The following is an 18621-nucleotide window of genomic DNA, read 5'->3' on the forward strand; positions in this document are numbered from 1 at the left end:
CTGAGGTTTTCCATTATCCAGGATATGTCATACGACTACAAAAAGAACGACAAATACAGGCAAAATTTGCACGAAAAATAATGCACGAAGACGATTTTCCCCCAATCAATTAAATATTAAGTTGATCACTCAAAACAATAAAAATCTTCGTTTGCATTTTTTGCAGGTGACAATATTTTTAAGTCAAATGACGCCCATTATTGTGATACTGTGAAAAGAAAACAAAAACCTACAAAAAAGGGGCAAATTTGCAAAAATCAAGAAAAATGGTTTTTATGAAAACTGGTCGCTCCAAGAAGAAAGTCCGTTTGGGCAACAAAAAACCGTTAAGATCAAATCTTAATCCAAGAGATAAACGATGTGAATTGTTTATAGAGATGCTAAGCTAAAATTTAACAGAAATAAAATTGGCAGATGTCAAAAATCTATCTCTTTTTTTATTAAAAACAATTAATTTCAAAATTCATAACCAACAAAAACTTTCGACTAAAAGTGAAGACAGTTTGTATTACAACTACTCGGAAAACTAACTGCGACTGTTTTTAATGAGACCAAATCATAGTACTATAAATTAACATTAAATACAAGCTGAACTAATAAGTTTCAAAAACAATTTTACGAAACCACAGTTTTGAAGCCATTAAATTTATAAGATTTTAACCGCGAGAATAAAACATCCTCATTTGCCTCTCCTTTGATCATCATAAAATCTTTTTGTAAATTGACTATCACAAAATGATAACAAAAAGAACCACAAAAACTGAAAAGTATCTAAACTTCACAAAATTCTTCTGAAACAAATTGTCTAAGCCCTGAAGACATCATTTAAAAAGTTTAAACAACAGAAACAATATTGTTTGATTCAACAAAACATTAAAAACAGCTATAAATAATGACGCTAATTTAGGAAAATGATACAACATTGTAAAACACGAAAAAACGCAAACCAGAACAAAAAGGGATAAGTTGGAGAATACTATTCCTCTTTTTTTTTAGAAATTTATTTCGAAAGTCAAAGCAGCCATTAGTTATTTACCGATATAAATTATTTAAATTCAGTTGTTTATCTGTAGTTGGCCACTGAGACCTTTAATTACACAATATTTGGCATACGACAGCAAAAATTAACAACAAATAAAGGGCAAAAATAAAAAACTGTACCAATTTCTGCAAGAGAACTGTGTCGCAGCCCTTCAATCCATATGTTATAAAAACAAAAGTTAAGTTCAGTTTAAAATGTTGCGAAGATTTTTTTAGTCAGACTGTTTAATAATGTGACAATTTACAAAAGAGACAAAAACAACAGCAAAAAAGGGCAATTATGCACAAAACTCTGAAAATTTTGTATAAAAACTCGTTGTACCAAAAGCAAGAAATCCAACTGTTAAAACAATCGGCCACAAAATTAGTGTTCATTCTATAAAGAGGAAGGGTTAACCTTTATTTACTGAGAATAAGCAAAATGTTGACTAAAATAAAATAAAATTTGTTAAGTTCAAAAAATCACGGAAAATTCCTTAAAACAAATACATTCAATAACATAAGAGACATTAGGTAACAACCGAATGAATAGAAAAAGTTCAATTGCATCTCTTGAGGGAGACATTTAGGTCTTTGAGTGGTCAAATTTAAAAATCAGACTGCCAAAATAATAACAATTGAAGGCAAAGGACAAGAATTCACTTAAATTTTTTACTAAAACTCTTCCTCAAAGCCGTAAAAACCCTTTGGTTCTCTGAAAACAAACTGTATCTAAATTTGGCCTCAAATTTACGTAAATTGGAATTGTTATTACGGAGTCGTGAATAAAAAATATTGTCAGTAATTGATATTAAAAGAACAAAAACAAAATATTTTGAAAAAAGGCAGCATCAAAATAAAAACCAAAAAGACTCTGATTCTAAGAGTGCATGATATTATCGAACCTCTTCCTGATTTTGTTGCACGTCCAGCAAACCGATCAAGTGCTCCAAGTATTTGCAAATTAGATTAATTGATGAGAGGAATTCTTCAAATATTGAAAAAAAAGGTTGCATTGTGTATAATTATCGAGTTAAATCTTCAAAAAACGGCAAAGTTTCATTTCCAGAAGACTTCCATACGGCGCCTAATTGCAACTAGCGCTCTTTTTGAGATTAGGGAGTCTGTGTTAAGATTTCTAGGTCACTATGTCTGGCAAACTTTATTAAAGTTGACCAAAAAAGCATATTTTCTGCCATTTTTGATGAAAAAAGTTTGAATTTTGAAAATTTTATCCAAAATTTTAGCCAAAAAAACTTCAATCTTCAATCAAACAATTCAACAAGGCTCTTCTATTTTTAACGACAACACTCTGCCGTTAAAAATTTATTATGACTTATTAACTTATTTTGATTTATATTAGCGAAAATATGCCAAATTTTAGCAAAAATTACTGAAAATATTAACAAAAACAGTCGAATGTTCACAAAAATTTAAACCTCGATAACTCCCTGTAAAACACAAAAATCAAAAACATAGCAGGACAAGTCCTGACGTACAATTCAAAGAATTTTCATTGACTTAAAAAACAACTAGACCTAGAACGGAGAGTGAGTGAATTGGGAAAACCATTTCTGAAAATCAGATGAAAAAAAAAAAAAAAAAACAAAATCAATGTCCAAATGCTGCTAGGGAGAACAAAAAACCATTAGTGAGATATGTTATTTTGATTCTAACAAAAAACTAGGCCCAAAATGAGCTGTGAATGGATTGGGAAAACTATTTAGAAAAAAAACCGATCCAAAAAATTGAAAAAACAGTAAAAATAAGAGTGAAATTGCCGCTTGTGAACAAAAAACCACTACCGAGAAACCGAATGTTTGTTCAAACATCGTTTTCTCACTCTACTTTAAAATTAGAGCGAAAAAAATCACGCCGCGAAACCACTCGCTTTTTCGCTCCATTTCATGTTTCGGCGTGACCAAAATCACCAATCCGATTTGACTTCAAAAATCATGAAAATGTGTGAACAGATCTTAAAAAAAAGACAGCGCCCCAATACAATTCAAATTCTTTGAATTGTAAAAAAATCTTTTTAATTCCGTATTCTACTCTGGACGGGCTTTTCAATGATACCACTCACAATTCTCTACGATGAATATATCGGTCGGCCAAAATTGACAACAAAAAAAAAACCCAGTTGAGTATATAGTTCCTCCCTCTTCTCAGACATGCTCAATCTGGTTTATTTCAATGAATGCCTGCGCAAGATATCAATTTTCTCAGCTATGCTTAATTTGTTTTATTTAATTGAACGCGTCACTTTGACTCATCTGCGCCTGAGATTATCTTGCTAATTTATGTTTTGCCTATAACTTCTAAAAATAATAGAAAGCTATGTTTGAAGTTGACTTCTTAAGCTCCCACTCAGACTCGAACTGATTTCGTGCAGTCTGTTTACATTTTTTTCTGAATGATTCCTCCGTGGGTAAGGCTAAAAAATGGTCAAAATGTTTATTGTCATCTTGTTAGTAAGAACGTAGCAACATTTTCACAATTTCTTACTCAGTCAAAATGAAGTAAAAAATTGACTCTATGTCTTTGCTCTGCTTCTGCCTGAACAGGTTTTGAAAATCCTGTTACAAATGTTGTTTTCCTCACTCTTCGCCCTTCCTCGTCACTGACCCCGCGCCAATTCATAACAATCTGCTTCTGTTTTGTTCAACTCTTTAACTTTGTGTGATAGTCAACTTTTTTGACCGTGCAGATAACGCACTTTGGTGTCGGTGTTGACCTTTAATTGCTTTTAAGAATCTCGGCAAAAATTTGACTGTGACCTTGAAGTCTGACCTTGTCTATTTGGCAGTTCAAAAACAAACTGCACTTCTATAAATCCTCTGATCTACTTCAACGTCAGCAGGTATTCATGAGGGTTTTAATGAAACGTTTGAAACCGCTCAAGCACCGTCTGTAAGAAGTCAAATATGATTTTGTTCTCTCTCCCGTGCGTTTCAAATCCAAATAACAGTGAAAACTCCATAAGTCCTCATGAGAAAGTTACACTCCAGCAACTTTTCTTGGCAAAGGAGATCTCTGTTTTGTTTCTGGATGTCGGTAGGACATCGTAAACCAAGATTTGAAGTTAATCGACGCAGAATTGAAGTTAATTTTCCACCCCAGCAAACAAGAAACTTTGATTCCCGCTTCTCATCATTTTCCGTCATTCTAATTGTTTCGCCAGTTTCTTTGACCAGCTGTTAGTGGCCTGCTTCAGATCATCAATTTTTTTTTGAATATTCTACAAAAATACACAAGTTATTTAGACTACCTTAGCTGTACCTTACCTAACTCTTGCTTCAGAAACTCAAAAATTTGCTTACAAAACCTTTTTATCTACAGCATGGAAAAACTCTCCTGACAAAAAATTGGTCATAACATAGTTGCGCTTTTCTGAAAACTGTAGTAAAAACGTTATAGTCAACTCTCCTCATATTTTCAAAGCATTATGCTACAAACGCGCTGGTTTTCTTTCACAAGAAACAATTCTTTCACAACACACAACGCAAAATTCTTTCATTCTGTACAGTTGCTTCTTGACCTTCAACTTTTAAACGTTTGAAGCACTTTCTTATGCACTGCTAGTTTTAAACGTTAGCAAAATAATTCTTTTAAAACAACAGATCCTGCAATAAAGTTCTAACTGTAAATATCAAGAAATGTAAACTATTCCTGTAAATATCCTCCTGTAATATATTCCAATCATGATGATGACTGCAGAAAAGTTTAATAGATATTCAAAAGCGGATCGTTATACAATTTGCTGCCAACTTTATCAAAAATTAGAAGAGAAGGACAGTCTCATCGCCGAGCATGTGGTAACCGTGAGTGAATGCCTTAAAAAATTGGCACAGATAACAACTACTTCATCTATAATAACACCAACAATTAACGCGAGTGCAAAAAATGACGTTTTTATTCGAAAGTTTGAAACATTAAAGATCGAGGATAAAAAAGAAAATTTTTAATTGGTAGTAGTATCATAACCTGGCAACAGATAACCATAACCCTGCAGTATACATGCGTACCCAGGCTCGACAACAAAGGAAAAACTGCAATTATTACATGTTTACGATAAAAAAAAAGATGAAAACAGTTATTTTACAGGATGGGACAAATGCTATTCTAAACAAAAAATTGATCATTTAGAAAACACATTCTCAGATTACAAAGATCTTGTCGCCGCAATAAAGGAACAGTTCGGCCCCGAAACACTGGTATTGATAGATGTGCCTCCCTTAAAAAATTGCCGAAAAACGAAGAGACAAACAACAAAATTTATGAATTCAATGAAAAACTGCGCGAGTATATTACACAAGAAAACACTAAAAATATCAAAAAACTTCCTGTCTGCAGCATGTTGAGTCAAATGGCAAATTACAACGCTCTCTATTTCAATAACATACATTTTGATTTTCAGCAGGGAATTCCGTTCATTAAAATTGCAGGTTTAGGTCAATTTCTTTTAACCTCTTGTAATCTTGTTCGTTTACAATCATTGCAATATTCTCAAAATGCATATGTGAGTAGGGCTAGCACTTACAAACCATGGACGCAGACATATCGTTATACAAATTGATTTTAGCTGCAGTTTCTTTTGTTTTTCAGCTGTTTTGCAACGTGTAATGCTATATAATCAGATTTAGCCAAAAATGGCAGGTATTCGACTCGTTGTTTTACTATGTGTACTACTCATGTCCTAGTATTTCAGAAACTTTTTTTACAGTTTTCCCTATGCATCTCGAATACCTTGGAAACCTTCGAATACAATCGAAATAAACCCGGGACCAATTTTGCCACATGAACTTATGATGAAAGAGTTGGAATTATTGATTCCAGAATTAAAATTCTACATCAAAACGCCAGAAGTTTAGCAGGACAACATCTGCTGTTGAAGGAACTCAATCACGACATTGGTTACAACTGCATATATGCGTTTTGTGAAACAGGGTTGTCACAAAATCATCCGGAAGAGTTTTGGCATGTAGATAAGCAAAACTTTGACTGTCTTCGAAAAGATCGCATCCAAACAACAAAAGCAAAAGGTGGTGGTATTATAATGTACAATCCGAAACTTTTAAAACTTTGTCTCCGCGATGATCTCAACCGCTCTCCGGATACAAGTTCTGAAAGTTTATGGGTTGACTTGAGCATACAAAAAAAGAAATGCTTACTAAATTTATCATACTGTCCCGAAAAAAAAACTTGTTTATGGAAAAATTGGTCCTGGGAATTGATCTTGCTATGGCTGAAGGAAAATCTGTCATACCTGCTGGAGACTACAACTTAAACTGTTTTGCAGAACGCGACAAAAGTCTGCTACAATCTGTAATGTCTCCAAATGTCTTAAATCATCGAATATTGATACAGCTACAAGAATGACTAACTCATCGTCAACTCTTATCGATTACATCATAACAGACGATTACAAAACATGCATAGTGGCGGATACAATTTTAAAAACTGATCATATTGCAACAATTACAGTTCTTAAATCTGTGATGCTAAAATCAAAAACAACACAGAAACAATTTTTTGATAAAAAAAACTATTCAGCCATAGCGTTCCAAAATTTTATTGAAAATTCAGACTGGAGACACTTTTACGGTGCAGTAACGGGAGATATGATGTTATTGGAATTTCAAAGAATTCATGGAAGAGCATTAGCACTATATGCTCTAATTCAAGCCTGTTATATTAGAAAGGACAAACCAAAGATTTGGCTTCAAGAAAAATGGCTTTGTGAGAAAACAAAAAAAACAGTTTTCAAGAATTAGCGATGACGAAACTAAAAACGACTTAATTCGTCAAAAAGAAAAACAACTCCTCTCAAGTTTTATGGAGTTAAACAGTGAAAAAAACAGATGGAACTTCATCCAATATCTTCGTAATAAAGTAAAGACTCAAACAAGATTTCAACACTTATTAAACAGTTTTGGTAATAAGATAACAAAGCCTGTGGAAAATGCAAATCTTCTAATTTACAGATTTCTACTCTAGGAGAGTTCATTGGCTTGCAACAAACAAACAATATTCTGCCTAAAACTGCCACGAGAAAGTGTTTCACGTTCCAATATATAACAACCAAGGAAGCAAATGTGCTAATAGATTCATTGAATACGAGTAAACCACCCGGACCTTCAATAATACCAGCTTAGGCAATATGCAGATGCACTATGTTATCTCATTAATCAATTCAATAAAGAAGGAAAATTTTCAGAAGATCTTAAAAAAGCTTGTGCAACTCCACTCTTCAAAAAACGAAATCCCGAAGACCCACTCAATTATAGACCTATTTCTGTCACTTCTGCTTTGTCAAATTTTTTTTGAAAAGGCGTTCAGTTCAACGATCACAAGTTTCCTAGAAAGTGAGCATTTAAAGTCTATTAGTCAATTTGGTTATAGAAAAAAATTTCAACAATTGATGCTATCCTGAAATCGACAGAACAAATAAGATAAGAACTCAACAAGAGAAAAAAATGTTACAGGTGCGTTTTTAGATCTTTCGAAGGCTTTTGATTCTATAAACCACAAAATAATGTTACGGAGACTTGAGAATATAGGTTTTGACGAACATACTACCAATTTAATAGAGAATTATTTGATTGAAAGACCTCAAAGAGTTGTCCTAAATGGAATTGAATCAGATTGGATAAATTTGAAAATAAGAGTTCCACAAGGTACTATTTTAGGACCTCTTTTATTTAACATTTACGTCAACGATTTAGCAATAATTGTAGAAAAGGATTGCATGGTCGTCCAGTATGCAGACGACACTTTTCTTTTAACATCCGAAACTGATGAAATATCGTCAAAAACAAAACTTGAACATAACATCTCAAAAATTATCAATTTTTTTTGCAAAGTCCCTGTTAGTGGTGAACAAACAAAAAACAGAATATATTGTGTTTAGCACCAGGAAGAGGTTAACAAATACTGTTCTGAATATCGACAACGAAAGAATAGCAGAATCAAATAGTGTGAAGTATCTTGGCGTAATTATTGATAGCAAACTAAAATTTGATGGAGAAGTGAAAACGATTCTTCAGAGAATGGCTTGTGGAATAAAAGTTTTGAATACACTAAGTAAAAGTTTACCAGAGAAAACGAATTTTATTGCTTAATGCAATAATAATAAGTCATCTACATTATTCCGCTTTAATTTTGATAGAGTTGCAAAAGTCATTACTCACAACTTTAGAAAAACAATTGAATTGGGGAATGAAAACCATTTTCAATAGGAGAAAATACGATTGGTCCACAGATCCAAACTTCGCAACAAAATATTACCAGTCTCTTTTCTCTTGAAATATCTTTGCTCAACATATTTTTTCCCTTACTCAGCAACGATCTTCCATCATTTAAAATTGAACCTGTCTCTACCATGAGAATAAAACAACAAGACAGGTAAAAAAAATAACGTCCCATATAAGAAAGAAAAATAAGTTTTTAACTAATTTTTTTATTGCACAAGCCATTCCAATTTATAATAGTTTGCCTTCTGATAATAGACTGAAAACAACATCGAAAGCTTCCTTAAAAAAAGAACTGAAAGAATATTTTTGGAAAAAATTTTTCAAGGACCCAAAAGTACCTGATATGAAAGATGACATTGAGAGCGTTAGATTTTAACTTTTATTTTTAATCTTCATGATGTACATATAAAAGTGTGAGAACTTTTTATGCTCGCATTTTAGGCTATTTTTTTACTAATGTAATGTCACATTTTAGTTAAGTAATTTAATGATTTTATAATTTTGCATAATGTTATATTCTTTACGTTACATTGCCTCTTTTACCATTTGCTTTTTATTCTTATGTGTACCAGAGGAAATTAACAATGTTCTTTTTTTATCCCGCTGATCACTGCGTACTAAAGTCAATTTCAAATCACAATCGCTCGGAAAAATGAATAAGTCTCTGGTTACCGGTAACGAGTTCTTTCTCTCATCGTTCCACAGAGAGTGAACCTCGTTCCTAGTTGGCCGGTACCACTGGTACCCTTGTATCGCACATTGATTTGATTGCTTTCGTAGATTTGTTTGCGTTCCTCATTGTTGCCCTGAATCATAGCAATATGAGCTTTAAATTGTCCTAAAGTTGCGCAGCAAATTCTTGTTCATGTCTTTCGTCTGGGATCAATTCTCTCTGTTTGCCCTTATTCATCGTCACTGAAGCCACATGCCACTGAGCAAGTGCACTAATCTGAGTCAACGGCTGCACGTGACCCTGAATACCATGAACTTTTTCTGATTACAGTATATCCTTCATCCAGAACTGCTTGACCAAAATCTTTGTCAAAGTTATCTCAGTGTTGTTTTAGGATGAGAGTACACAATCGTTGAACTCTTTCACTACTCTTTGATAGCAGTAGACGTGCCTTGGTTCACATTCCTGTCATTTTGTAATCACTTTCAACTGATTGCCACATTTGGGTTTTGGAGACGGTCTGCGTCCTTATCAGGTATATGAATGGTCACTCTGTTAACTGGAATTGCTCCCAATTATGATTACTTCTTAATCAAGAGCACCTATTAACTTGTGTGAACTGGTTATGTGCACCAGATACTCGTCGTCACCAATAGTTTAACAAACAAACTTTCCATCAAGTTCTTTAAATTCAGTTTTGCGATCCTCTTTGTCATTCCAATAAAGACTCTGCAAACAAAAAGACTTTTTGTGAATATAAGTTTAAAACTGTATTCTTATCTCCTGAGGAACTATCTTTTTTTCGTCAACTGTAAACCAAATGCTTGATTTATGCTCGATGGAAAATTTCTTCTCCCATCATTATCTTTGGATGTTTGAGTCTATGAGAAGAATTCCTGCAATCTTCAATACTGTGCGGCGGCACTTCTAAGCGAAACCAACGGTCTGCACAGGAACAATACTTGAACAGTTCTGACATAATATTGCTTTGCACTTGCGTGTCTCAACTTATTGTTCGTCTCAATACGGATATGAACAACTTTAGATTGACAATTGCTTTCCCCCATTTTCTTCCCCATTAAACATAACCGACTAAACGTCCGAAGAATTGCTCTCGAACGACTAGTGGGAGCTCTAATCAATTGCAGCCTGCTTCAGTTGAGGGGGGGGGGGGGGAGCCTAAATGGGACTAAGAAGTTCAATAGTGGGCTTCAAATTACCACATTATAGGTTAACATATACCACTATTACGATTTGGCACCAGTTTCGGCGCATTTTTTATTTGACTTTTTGTATTAAATCGCCGCCAATTGAATTCAGCTTGTTGAAATTGTGATTGCGAGAGAATTTTAGATCACGCAAAACGCAAAGTCAAGGGCGTAAAAGTCACTCGAAAAGTCAAAACAGTCAAGCGAAAATTTCGCATAAAAAAGACACACACGTTTACAATAATTGCTTCTCTACGAGAGCAATTAATAATTGTAAACTTTGCCAAAAAGATCTCCTAAAGATACAGAAAGTGATACCTGAGAGCTGCTGTTCTCTGAAGATTTTTGTCAGTGTTGTGACCACCCTCTTTTGCTCTCTTGCTCTCCTTCCCTCCTTCTCCAGCTTCTCGACTTCTGTTTGGCTCCCTGCCACACCTATTACTTGAATGTTTGTCATCTTGGAAAATGCACATCTGCTAAAGCCATCTTCAATTTCACCCACTAGTTTTCTTTGCTTCATGAGCGCATCAGACTGATTCAAATGACACAATCGTTTTTGCCTTTTTTCTGCGTTTTTTAGTGTCTCGTCGTAGGAATTCGTGAAATCACCTTGAGCGCTAGAAGGCTACAGATATTGAAAAATAGATCTTATTTTTTTAATCAGTTTTGGTGTTTTCAACAGTGAAGGTGTTTAGCCGCATCAGTAGATACTTTACTCGAATTTAGAAGCTGTGTTAGACCGGATTCTTCTAGCTGCAGATAAAAACAGGCGAGCCTAAAAGCTTTCTCGTTCTTAGATCGTCCAAGCCTTTTTATCCCTCCCCATTGACATCTATTTTGACACTATCATGCCTCATCAGCATGCATTTTTCTGAATCTAATTTTTTAGACAAATGGCATCCCACAAGGTTTTTGTCACATTTTTTGCTGCAATTGTTTCCACATATGCATTTCTTTGACCTTTTTGTGGGCCAACTTCTGTCCGTTGTTTCTTACATAGGTCGATTGCTTTGTCTCCTCAGGCTGTTCCGCTGTCCATAATAAAGACTTTTAGAGCAACTGCACATGCTTTATATTGGAAAGTCCTGTGCCTTTCCTTTATAAGTGAGCACGTTTATTGTTTTTTGGTCCTCTTGGATTTGGAGGACAAAACAGTTGTTAAAGCAAAAGTAAACGAGAATTTGATTACAAGCGTCAGCTGCAAAAGTTGTGTTTTGGTCTAAAAAGTGTCCTTGACTTAGGAAAAAACGTGTTTTGCAAAAATGTTGGTGTTAGACAAATGAAAGTTTCGAAAATGAGGAGTAAAGATTGATAAAAAACATAATATGCACCATGTTTCAAGAGGCAGTCTTGAGGCTGACCAACTAGATTTCACTCTTGCTGAGACGATTTCTTAAAATCCGAACCAAATGAATCTTTAGATTTGTTGTTGAGAAAGTTCGACTTCAGATAAATTAGAAGTTTTTAACAATCTCTAAGACAAAGCGCATGAACTGGATGATGTTGCGGGCTAAACTTAGTTTGGTTTATTTTCAATAAGTTTGTTTTTCCGATTAGCTACGCTTGACATCTGCTTGTTAGGTTGAACTTGGTATAAAAAGAAGTTTGAATTAGTTTTATATCAGTTTGTTTTTTTTGCATATCAGGATTTTCCACATGTTTTGTTTGTAGTTCCAGAAAATATTATATTTAATTGGTCAAAAAGAATACTTCTGCAAAAGCATAATCAAAATATTTTAACTTATTGATAAAAATTGCTTACTCAGAGTTTTATTCTTTGAGACGCAATTGTTCACCACATATGCAGAGATTTTGATTAAGAATATGGAGAAAATTTTCCGCATTTTTAAAGTTTATCTTTTGCGCCAGATTTTTCAACGTTAAGTTTGACAAATTACGTTGGAGTGGTTCTAAACAATTTGAAGAAAGCAGCTTGATTCTAAAATTATACAAAAACAATTGATAATTTTCTTTTTTACTTTTAGTTTTCTTGTTTTTGTGACTAATGTTTTCTGCTTTTGGGTACTCCAAGATTTCTTAACACCGCATTTATGCTCCCATTAAAGAAGCAGTTTCTCTTTTCGTCAGATGCAGTTGCAATTTAAAAAAGTATTATCTAATTCTCAGTCAAAAAATTTTCTTTTGTCAGTGCTCAACTCAATATTGTTCTTTCTGAATTTCTTATTTCTCAACTTTGCTCGTTTCGGATGCAAGCTACCGTTTAGAGGACAATTTTTTCTATATAGAATTGCGGGAAACAATTACGAAGGTATCAATCTCTGACCAAGTTACTCAAAATATCATCTTAAAACAATGAATATCTTGGACTTTACTATCAAAATTGATGTAATTTATAGTAGTGACTCAAACCATCGAATTTAATTTCATCAATTAGCACACTGAGCTGCAACTTTTAAAACAGAAGTATTTGAATATGGTTATCTATGCACTGTAAGCCAACTTTTCAAGTCTTCAATTCTGTAATTTTTATGAACTAGTTTATTGAACTTTAACTAATGGACAAAAGAATCAAGTTTCTACAACTCTATTGTTTAAGCCGGAACTAATGACCATGAAAGAGAAAGAGATTACAAACTAGAATACTGCTCTGAAATTATTCGACACATTGTTGGATACATTCATTTGTTATTCTCCCTTGCCTCTATCTTCGTCACATTTGCATTGAACATAGTCTTGGCCAGTTTAGAGAAAAATTTTGAGGCCAGTTTTGAGGTCAGTTTAGAGAAAAGATTTAGTTTGCCACGAGATATTACTTTTAAAATGGGTGCGTCGTGTGTTTTAATTTGTGACATGAATACATTTCTGATTAATATCAAAGGTTTTTTATGGTACAAGTAAATTTACTTAACTTTTAAAAAAATTCAAGGAGAATTTCAGTTGGTAATTCAAGGTAAGGCAAAATTAAGGTAAGTTTAGATAATTAAGGTTTCGACCCCACATTAAGTGGGAGGAAGGAACTATATGCTCCACTGTTTTTTTTGTTCAGTCAATTTTGGCCGTTCGATATTTTTATCGTAGAGAGTTTTGAGTGGTCCCACTAGAAAGCTTGTCAAAGAAAGAGTATAGAATTAAAACGGTTTTTCTCAACTTTTGTATGTTTTGACGTGCTATCGAAGTTGAAACTTCTTCATGAAAATTTGAGATTTCAGTGGTTTTGTTCACATATAGGTTCATTTTTGGTCAATTTTTGGTTGATTTCTCCCCCATTAAAATAGCGTTTTTGCAAGCCAGCCTCAGGCTCTCGAATGTTTTTATTTAGGCGCTCTCCATTTATACAATCAAAAGAATCCAGATTGTGTCAGTGCTACTTTCTCAAATTTCCATGATTTTTAGTTTTAAAACGGGATAAACACAAAGAAGCCAGTGTGCATTAAATTTGAAATTCTGGACTGTATTTTGGTGACCTTTAAAATAAAGAGTGTGCTAAAGTACGCCTCAAGTTGCTGGGAACGCTAAAATGTGAAGAAACACATTTTTCTTGGGTTTTTTGAGCCTATTAATGTGCACTTTTTCACGCTTTTTCTTATTTCTAGAATTTTTTGTCAAATGGGAACTGCACTGACGCTGGGCAGAGCTCATGAAGGCATTGTTTGTGGTTGAATAACTTCCACCCTGTTTTTGAGGTATTTTTGTTGGTTATGTCATCTCCAAAAAAGTGCGGTTAAAATCAATCTACTAACTCTGTTTCCGTTATTAGATTGATTTCAACCGCACTTCTTTAGTTTCCAAGTCGTGGCAATGTCACTTTAATTATCTTTGACCAAAATGGGAACTTTTTTGTTGTTTTTGCCTCTCTTTGTCTCTTATGTTCATCCATGTTTCTGCTAATTTGCATGATGGTAGTTTTGAAAATATTAGCTAGACAGAAATTTTTTTCGAAGCCACAACTTTTAACAAATTTGACAAATTCGTTTTTCTGTCTTTTTGTTCAAATTTTTGTTTCAAAGTTCTTTTCATTTTCACACCTTCTGAGCTCAAGAGGTCAATTACATTTTTTAATTTACTGGCGACAATTTTACCCAAATTTAGATATTACTATTTTTGTTATGAATACTTTGGCATCAAGAAGCTCTATCGAATATTTTTTTGCATTTTTTTGCGAAAAACTATTTTTATAATTTTATTAATATTTACCTTTTCGGGCCTCTGCAGGCTTTTTATATCTTTATCACAAACTCTCTTAGTTGAAATTTTTCTGTGATTGGATTTTTCAGTTGCTTACATTTATTTGTTGTACAAATGAACCAACAACGCCTGTTCTCAATATTGACTACCTTTTTGGATGCTATTTCTTTAGCAGATAAATGACTATTTTAATGTTCATTTGGTCAACTGGCCGAAGCAAATAGTTAGTAATTTTTTTTTCATTCAAGGCTTTGAAATCTATCTCTCGTTTGGTCGTGTATTTTTTACAATTCAAAAATCCATTAATGCTGTCTTTTTTGTTTGAAATACCCTTGCTTTTTTCTAGTTTTTGCTTTCAATCTGAACTGAAATTAGAGCAGTGATTAAAGTTTAGCAAGAGCAGTAGAACGAAACAGCAAGCAAATTGAGGTGCGACGTTTTTTCATTTTTCAGTTTGATTGCTGTTTTTTCATTGCTGCTTTTTTCATTGCGGTTTTTTCATTGCTGCTTTTTTGCTGTTTTTTTCGACTGATACTTCTGACCCAAATTTTCAAATTGTTAAACATGGGTTTCAAACATTTTGTTCGTATTTTTTCAACACATCAAATAGCAGTTAATGATTTTGTTTGTTCAGCAGTTAGAAATTGTTTGTTTTGGTAAAATATCTTGGATTTTTTGCCCGTCTTTGTAAAATTGATGATCTCCTCTTACTTTATTCAGTTGCTGACTAGCATCTCCGCTCTCATATAGGTTGTAGTAGGTTTCTTTGTCCTAAGGATAAAATTTTGCGTTAAGATTTGAATCTTGCCAAAAAAGTTTTGTTTTTTGTTGTCCTTTCCTTTAGTCTCATTATTGGGAGATGATAACATTAGCCACTCTAATGTGGCATTCTTGGGGTCATTTGATGTCTTCAATTTATTTGAAAGCACTTTACGATTTAAGCACTACCTTTTTTCGAAAAATATACGTGACACGTGACTTTTTGAGTTTCGCCGCTTGTCTTTTTGTTTTGTTGTCAGTTAGTCTTGTGAATTATAGTTTTTCACGGCTCTCTAACGAAGTGTAATAAACGATTTTTAACAGTTTTATTTGATTTCAAGAAAAGTTTCCAAATTTGTCTTAATAATGGTTTCTGAGTTAATCAAGAATCAGTTTACATTTTTTTGCGGATTGGACATTTTGTCGACTTCTTTATAAAAAAATCTACTATTACATATAAATCTAAATTGAGAATTAGAAGCTCAATCCAAATTAAATAGAGGCCACACAAGTTTGATAAAAATGCATTTATTACTTTAAAGACATCTATGCTTGAAAATCAGTTTGAAAATGGGATAGAAGTTGTTTACTGGAATTAAGTTTTTTGTCTGGTATAATTACTTGTAAATTGAAAAAGGAATGTGCTTTTTCTAATTGGAAAAAAATGCATTAAAGTTATATTCATATGTGTCCTTTTTTTATGTACTAAAGTTCAGTCTAGATAAATCAAGAAGTTCGATTTCATTTATCTTATTTTAACCTATTTTTGTATACACGTTTGTCTTTTTTGACTCAGTCAAAATGTCAATAATAAAATTCAATTACTTTCTTTATATTTTGAAGGTATTATATCTCAACTTCATTTGACAGACAATTTTGCCACAGATGCGGATATGCGGGGTCGGAACATTGAGTGCCAATGCACATTAGCAAACCTCCTTGTCGAGGTTTCTGGCGCCTTAGTGTTTTCTTGACCCCACTGTTTGTATGCTCAAAGTTTTGTTTATTCAGCCAACTTTCGCCGATCAATAAATTTCCCACAGAAAAAAAATGAGTGGAATCATTTCAGTCCATTTTTGAGAACTTTTTCAGTTTCAAAGTATTTTGAAAAAAATTGTGTTCGTTTTGTTTGATCATTTTGTCATTTTTGTCAGTTACGTTAAAAATCACGTCAGTTTTATCAAGTACAAACAGTTAATTGCTAAGATGTTAGGCATGAAGCAATGCTGATAATTTTGGCTAATTCTTCCAAATACAGACAATTTGGCGGCCAACAATCCAATTTTAGCAAACATATTTCCACTTTGTAACTATCAATTATAATCAACTGATTTCATCAGCCTTCTGTAACAAAAATTAAAACCGTTTTGATTTCTCAAAAGGGAGTTTTCTATATGTTAGTTATTGATTGCCAAATTATAAGTCCCTCCATTTCTTAAAATCTTTATTGTTGTATCCCCTTTCATTTTTTAAGAACTAGCAAACATTTAAGTAGTTGTAAAAATCTGGAAAAATAGTGACTGAGCACAAGGTAAATAGTTACTTTGAAAAGTTGAGGAAGAGTACTTTTTTCTCGCAGACTCTGAGAACCCGAAAACGCTAAAAAGGATAGATGGCGGATGCCTTACATGCATTTCATCAAGTTATACAATTTGAAACTGACCACTATGTTCTTTAAAAGCCTTCACGATGTGTTTTGTTAAATTTTTCAAAAAGTGCTTATATAAGAAACTGTTTCTATTTAACATTTTTTTCCATTGTTAGCTTTACTATAATTTCTAGCTTATCCATTGTCAGCTTTACAATTTCTAAATTTTTGTTCCATTTTCGGCTTTACCAACTTCAATATTTTTTTTGTGTTTATTCAGGTTGATCAATGTTCTTTACTTTTAGTCAGTTTTAGGTTGATTGCCAACATTGATACTTAAATTCCGTTGTAATATATCCTTTTTTCGTTGGATATATTTCTCCATTTTCCTAAAATTGCAAGCATAAAGTTAAGGCCGATATCCCCGGTTGAGTTTCGCCGCCCAAGCCAGCTGTGATCAGACCATTTAGACCAAAATCTGCTCTGATCAGGCAGACTTCAGTCGCGTACTGGGGCGCCAGACGGACTTCAGTTGCTCAATGGGGGTGCCAGACCAACTTGAGTTGCGCACTGGGGGTACCCCGACTAAGACTTCTAACTGTTGAAGGAGCAGTGATCTTTGGTATAATGTATTATTTTCAGAAAAGTAGTCGTCATTTTACATATATGGTTTTTTGGGTTCTTGAATGAAAAATAATAATTCCAAACAAAGAAAAATTTCGGCTCATTAGCAATTGCCAAAAGTTAGTTTTTAGCGTGGTCTTTGATTTTAATCAAGTAAAATTGAGATGTGCTCTTCAGAAAAACTCGTGGGTTAATTATCTTTTCTTTTAATCTGGGGACTGGTCGTGTTTTCGGTTGGACCTCTTAGTTCAGAGCAGACTCTCCAGAGTTTGGAAAGGTTTCTGATCAGACCTATAGACTTTGGAAAGGGCTTTGATCAGACAATCCAGATCATACCATAAAAGAATTAAAAGTATTCAGACCCTAGACCACGCTATGGTCACACTAACCAGATTCTGGGCGGGGTTCTGATCAGACTGTGGAGCGGTCGCACGAAGGGTAAGTGCGCGACCCAAGTCATTCTGATCAGGGCCGGCCTGGGTCACACACTTCTTCCTGAGATGTGTTTTCCGCTGATTCGATGAGGCGGCTAGTGTTAACTTGTGGAATAAGTTATTCTTCTTGTATTGACTGCTGACGTCTAATAAGACATCTTGAAAGGACATATTGTTGATCTTCCATTTTTGACATTCTCGGTTCTATGTAATTAAAAGTTTTTTGTTCTGCTTATTAGATTTTTTGAAGAGTTTGCTGGGTTTTGTGTTTTTGGACAGATTTTTGCCATAAGTTTTAAATTTCCATTTAAATTATCTGTTTTCATGTAATAGAACACAGCTTGTATTCGGGAGTCGATCAAGATATAAACTATCAAATGATTCTTGTTTCGCTTCTTTGTTCTTCGAGCACAAATTTGATGACGAGAAAGGATCAGAATATTCTGTGCGCACGAATACGTTACCGCACCTCTGTTAAGTGTAGACTTACAAAAAACTATGTATAGCAATATAATCTGTTAATAATATTCATTCATTGATCGCCACTTTCCGATCTGTTCACTTGTTTTTATCATCCGTTTTTTATTAACTTCTTTTCAATGAACTGCAAAGAACAAGTAAACTCATCTATAGATCTATTACAATGACAAGGATAGCCATATTCGAGAGGTGAAAATGCTGTCACAGTGATGTCTCACAAGTGAAATATGAAAAATAGTCAATATCTAGTCAGCTAATAATTCTAAAACTAAGCAATCCACCACCCGCACCAAGCATAACGAGTATTTTGAAAGATACATGAGTATAAATTATGATAAGCCCGCACGCTATATTCAAAACGCGTAGTTCCATTGTGTATGAAAATCAAAAATTGTCAAAAATATCCTCATTTGTCTTTCATTATCGAAAATGGCTT

General features: G+C 33.7%; 1 protein-coding gene across 3 annotated transcripts in view; it reads left to right on the forward strand.

The window, feature by feature from the left end:
• Positions 1-18621, forward strand: part of LOC142337099 (uncharacterized) — a 92005-nt gene that overhangs the window by 48999 nt on the left and 24385 nt on the right. Inside the window, exon 1 of one of the 3 annotated variants that reach the window (XM_075386180.1) lies at positions 12789-12887. The exons of the other annotated variants lie outside the window; for them this stretch is intronic. The gene's annotated coding sequence lies outside the window, so the exon portion shown is untranslated. Of the gene's footprint in view, positions 1-12788; positions 12888-18621 lie in introns of those variants that run through there. 3 annotated transcript variants of the gene reach the window in all.

Source organism: Convolutriloba macropyga, chromosome 3 (genome assembly GCF_964194025.1).
Source record: "Convolutriloba macropyga chromosome 3, txConMacr16.3, whole genome shotgun sequence".
NCBI classification, from domain to species: Eukaryota; Metazoa; Xenacoelomorpha; order Acoela; family Convolutidae; genus Convolutriloba; species Convolutriloba macropyga.